Source organism: Onychomys torridus, chromosome 18 (assembly GCF_903995425.1).
Source record: "Onychomys torridus chromosome 18, mOncTor1.1, whole genome shotgun sequence".
Taxonomy (NCBI): Eukaryota; Metazoa; Chordata; class Mammalia; order Rodentia; family Cricetidae; genus Onychomys; species Onychomys torridus.
Window position 1 is genome coordinate 21,797,495 of NC_050460.1, and position 6,000 is coordinate 21,803,494.

At 36.7% G+C, this 6,000-nt stretch overlaps 1 pseudogene; it reads left to right on the plus strand.

Annotated features, from left to right (window-relative positions):
- Window positions 1-3,570, plus strand: part of LOC118569863 — a 47,858-nt pseudogene extending 44,288 nt beyond the window's left edge.
- The last annotated feature ends 2,430 nt before the right edge of the window (window positions 3,571-6,000 follow it).

A 6,000-nucleotide genomic window follows, 5' to 3' on the forward strand; every position in this document is an offset into this window, starting at 1 on the left:
TTCTGTACCAGATTAATTTAGTTAGCACAATCATTACAGTCCTTTGTTGTGGTAAATCATAGAATTTTATTCTTAATATGGCTAAACGTTATTCCTCTGTAATATAAATGATATCTTATTTATTTATTCACCAGTCATTTTCATGCCTTGCTCTTTTAAATAGTGCTGCCATAAACATGAAGCTGTAGGTGTCTCTTAAATATGATTTCCTTTCCTTTGGATGAACACACAGTATCTATATTGGGGTGGTTCTTTATTTAGAGATCATCATTCAGATGTTCTTGATTTCATACTACCAGTATTCAAGAGAGGTCCCTGTTCCCCACACCTTCTCCTGAGCTTTTCCTCATAATATTCATTGTATGTAAATTAGGATATGTAAATTAGTATGTTAATATGCATGTAAATTAGTCACTCACCAACATTTTGCCTTGCAGTTCCCTGGTGATTAGTGATGTTGAGAACATTTTTATACCTGCTGGCACTTTGCATTCTTTTGAAAAAATATTTATAAATTTCCTCTGGCTCAAGTCATGTTTTGCTTGTTAGATTTGCTACTGAGTTATGTGAATGTCTTATAATTTGGGGAATAAGTTCCTTATTCAATATATGCATTTCTTAAGGTTAGGTGTGAAGTGTCTTCTGAAAGAGCCCTTATAGCAAATATTTGTCCTTAGTATAAGCTGGCTTCAGATTTGAGTCTTTGGGAATATGGCTGGCTCTGAAGATTCAGCTCTCATCAGTGGGTGTCTGGAGTTCATCATGTGGTGGCATTATCGGGAGGTAAGGAAGCTGAGAAATGGGCCTACCTTGAGCATACTCTAGAAGGATGCATCTTCTCCCTTGCCCATTTTCTTCTCTGATATTTGCTTGCAGAAATATGGAGCCAGTGGGCCACTGACTGAAATCTGAGAGGGCATACATTGTGGTGCTCAGGTATTTTGTCACAGAAGTGAAAAACTGGATATCCTCTTCAATTACATAGGAATATAGCTTTGATGGCTAGTTTTATGTTGACTTGAAAACAAGCAAAAGTCATGGAGAGGAGGGAACCTCAGTTAAGAAATTGTCTTCATAAGGTCTAGTTGTAGGCAAGCCTATAAGGTGTTTTCTTATAAGGTGATTGATGGAGGAGGGCCAAGCTCACTGTGGGTGGTGCCATCCTGTAGGCAGAAGTTTCTCTCTTGCCTGCCTCTTCATGAATACCCAGCAGCTGCTTCCCAAATAAGAGTTGGAGGCTGAATATACTTATAAATGATCAGCCAGTAGCTCAGGCTTATTACTAACTAGCTCTTATACTTAAATTAACCCATAATTCCTATTTATGTTTAGCCACATGGCTTGATACCTTTTCTCAGTGCAACATTCTCATCTTGCTTCCTCTGTGTCTATCTCCTGACTCCCCCCTTCCTCTTCCCAGAATTTTAGTCTGGTCATCCAACTTATACTTCCTGCCTGCCTACTGGCAAATCAACATTTTATTAAAACCAATTTGAGTGACAAATCTTTACAGTGTACAAGAGTGTTATCCCACAGCACCATGCCTCACCTGGTAGTCTGGATTATATTGGAAAGCAGGTAGAGCAATCCACAAGGAGCAAGCCAGTAAGCAACACCCCTCTGTGATCTCTGCATCAGCTCCTGACTCCAGCTTCCTGGCCTGTTTGAGTTCCTGCTCTGGCTTCTGTCCATGATATACTACAAGGCAGAAGTGTGAGCAAAATAAACCCTTTATCACTCAACTTGCTTCTTGGTCATGGTGTTTCATCAAAGCAATAGAAACCCCAATTAAGTCAATGGTCTGAGGTCAGCACTTAGTCTCTCATTTTTGCAGTGCGTATATAATTTTTGAAACTCTAATTGGTGAGTGGAACTTCCTTTTCGATTGCTTGCTTCTTTGGTGTGCTTGTTTAGTACTAGTAGTCTGTGCATGCTTAGACTCATTTCTGAACTCTTTTGTCTCTGATGTTTAAAAAAATTACATGGCTATTTTTAATTCAGTATAATGCCATTTGACTATGGTAGTATTTGACACCCTTTGAAATCAAGAAAGTTGTGAAATGTGATGGTTCCACATTTGTTAGTCTTCTGGATCCTTTGTGGTTCCAATGTAAATTTTAGGCTGTTTTCCTATTTCAGTAGGGTATTGAACTGGGGTTTTGACACTGACTGCCTTCCTTGTACATTACTTAATGTAGTGTGGAAATTTTAACTGTATTAATTATCTCTTTTGGGGATATGGATATCTTTATATGGATTTTATTTAATATGCTTTGTGAATTTTTTTGAAATAATTATTTTGTTTACAAATATTTTACTGCTTTATGTAAACTCATTCCTGCATATTCAATTAAGTTTTTGCTACTCTGAGTAACACTGCTTTCTTAAGTTTATTCAAAAATCATTTATCAATGGTATCTACAAATGAGGGATTTTATATTGATTGTGTATACTAATGCATAATGAATTTATTTGTTTAATTATTTTGGTTTTGTTCCTGTTTGGAATAATTACCTTTCCTCATCAATATGGACTTGCTACATTTTGAACATGAAGTAACTCTTCAGGCTCATATCTTCGAGGCTTATTTCTTCATTGCTATCCTTATTTGGGGGAGTGGTGAGCATTTGTGTGGTAGAGCCTAGCTGGATGAGACAGGTACAGAGAGTAAATCTGAAAGGCACACACTGCCTCAGTACATCTCAGCATCGTTCTTTCCTGGCTGCCGACACTTAGCATTTTTTTCCTCCACAATTTGCTTCTGCTATGATACTCTGCTTCACTAGATCGAAACTAGTAGAGTCAGCTACCCATCAACTACCCTTTGGAGCCATGTGCCTAAACATGGCTTTTCTCCTTTAAATTGTCTGCTCAAGTGTTTTGTCTCTGCGCCAATACTTTTTTCTTTTCTAATTTCTCTGGCTTGAGTTTCCAGAATTATTTTCAAATGAAATAGTAAAAGCAAGCTTCTTACCTTATACCAGACTTTACAAGGGGGAGGTTTTTAAATTTCAGCCAAAGATTAAGTTAACTGTGTTACCCAAAAATATGGCCTTAATAATTTTGCAATACATTTCTTATTACTTTTTGTTGAACTTTCAAATTATGAACATATTTCTTTCCATCTCCGGCCACCATAGGGAGAGGAGCCGTTGCCATATCTGCGCATCTGCAACGGATGATCGTTTGGAACTGCTCCAGTTTCCTCATCAAGAGGGATAAGCAGACATTTAGCACTGAACCCAATAATCTGAAGGCCCGCAACTCCTTCCACTACAATGGGCTGATTCACCGCAAGTCTGTGCGGGTGGAGCCCGCGGCCCATGGCAAGGGGTCATGGTGGTAATGAAACGCAGATCCGGTCAGCGAAAACCAGCCACTTCTTATGTAATGACAACCATCAACAAGAATGCACGGGCCACCCTCAGCAGCATCAGGCACATGATCTGAAAGAACAAGTACCTCCCTGACCTGCGCATGGCAGCCATCCACAGGGCCAGTGCCATCCTTCGAAGCCAGAAGCTCATGGTGGTGAAGAGGAAACAGACCCATCCCATCAAGAGTTCCTGAGCCCTACACCCCAAAAGCAATAAAGAGTCCACTGACTTTTTCAACCATCAAAAAAAAAAAATTATGAACACATACTTAATTTCATCATGTGCTTTATCAGTGTCCATATACATAATCAGGATTTCCCCATTAATTTAATTATGGCATTTCATCACATTGATTGAGTAGTATAAATCACATAGTGCTTGCTTCTTGGGTACAAATGCCATATAATCATGTTGAGCATCCTTTGACATATTTTACTCAATGTAGATTTGTGTTATTTTGTTGAATATACATACTTTTATCTGTGTTCATCAAAATTGTTAAGCAGTAGATTTATCTTCTTATAGTGCATTTATCTGGTTTTGGGGCCAAGGTCAGGGTGGCCTCTTACAATTAATTGGGAAGTCGTAATAGCATATATTTTGGGTTTGTCATAATAAAGTGAATTATGATATATAGTAATAGTGGAAATATGTGGGTGCCCAGATAAACTATGCTGCTAAATATGTCCACCTGTCTGCTTAAAAATTTTATTAGATTATAGAGAACACACATAACCACTTTAAAAAGGACATATATTGACTTAAAAAAGCAATCAAATAGCTTAATTCAGTGTCAGTGATTGTCCTCAACTTTCCTCTCTCTTTGTATATTCATAACATAAAACCTAGCCAGGCATGATGGCACACACCTGTATTTCCAGCTTTGGGGAGGAGGAAGCAGGAGAGTCTGTGCAATGTCAACTTCAGCTACATAACAAGTTCAAGGCTAGCATAGACTACATGAGATACTCCCTGTCTTTAAAATATTAAAAGCTCTACATGCAGGCCTACCTCATCTTGCTAGTATCCAAATTGCATGATATCTAGACCTTAGTAATTCTTTCACTATTTACTAATGTGGAAATACCTGCTTGTCTATTTGTCTCTTCTTTATCTGAATTTTTCATTCACCCATAAAAGGTAACTCTTTATTCCTTCAGTAACTTTCCTAAGAGGTGGGTAACTTTTTCTATTAATTTTAGAAGAATTTAAAAGTTGTCTTAGTGAGCTTTGTCTACTTGACAGAGACTAAGTTCATCTGAGTGGAAAACATAAAGTGAAGAATTGCCCATATCTGATTAGATTGTGGGCATATCTGTGGGGATTATCTTGATTATTAATTGATGCAGAAGGGCCTAAACCAATTTGGTCACAATCATCTTATGTAGGTGGTCCTGAGATATATAGGAAAGATAGTTAAGTATAAGCCTATGGAGAATGAACCAGAGTCAGCAAACAATGTTCCTCCATGTTTGCTGCTGCAGGCTTCCATGTGAGTTCCTGCCCTGACTCCTGCCAATGATTAGCAGTGATGTGGAAAAGTAAAATGAAATAAAACCACTTCTCCCAAGTTTCATTTAGTCAGTGCTTTAACACAGCAGCAGAGACCAACTAACTCTGTGAGGGTGGGAAATAGAGGGGTAGTCCTTTACTTATTAATCTGTTTGAATTTTGTTCCTCAAGATTCCATTTTAGCAAGTTATATGTTTCTAGGAAATCTTTCATTTCTTCTAAGTTATACAATTTATTAGTATAAATTGCCCTTGGTAGTTTTTTACAGTATCATGTATTTGTTTGCATCAGTTTGAATGTTTCATACTGAATTTCTGATTGTATTTGAGTTTTCTTTCTTCTCTTTGTCTAGAAAAAAAATGTTTGTCCATTCTATTTAACTTAAAGGTAGCAACTCTTAGTTTTAAATCATTTCTATTATTTTATTTTTTCTCAATTTTATGTATATCTGTCATAATTATCTACCTTCCAGCACTAGGCTCATTTTGTTCATCCTGTAGGTGTAGATGTGTACTATTTAAGTTATTTCTTTTTTTTTTTTTTAGCTTGGTTCTATAAGCTGCCCTTTTAGAACTGATTTAGTGGTGAGACTCAGTTATTAATGTGTTGAATATTGTTCTCATTTGGGTTATAATAAAGTCTACATTTCCTCAGTGCTATGCTTCTTTGCAGTGTTGCATGTGTACTGAGTCCCTTATGACTATCTTTTAGGTTTGTTAATATTTTCTCAATGTATTTAGGAATTTTGATGTGTGAATATATGTGTACATTTTACATCTTTCATTTGACTTAACCCTTTGTTATTCATGTACTGTTCATGACCTGACCATGTTCTCTAGGGATATTTTCAGAGTTGAAATCTAATTTTTACCATAACCACTTATTCTTTATTTTATAATTTTCATAAAATATCATGTTCATCTTATGACATCTTATCTTAAGCCTGTGTGTCTTTAAAACCTATAATGAGTGTAGTATGTAGCATACAATTCCATATTATTTATTCATTCAGGTCTCCTGAGATGAGGTTTGGAAACATAAGCAGTCATTGCTTCCTTTACTTTATGGTTCTTTCTTTCATCATCTCACACACTATATATACTGAGGTGTT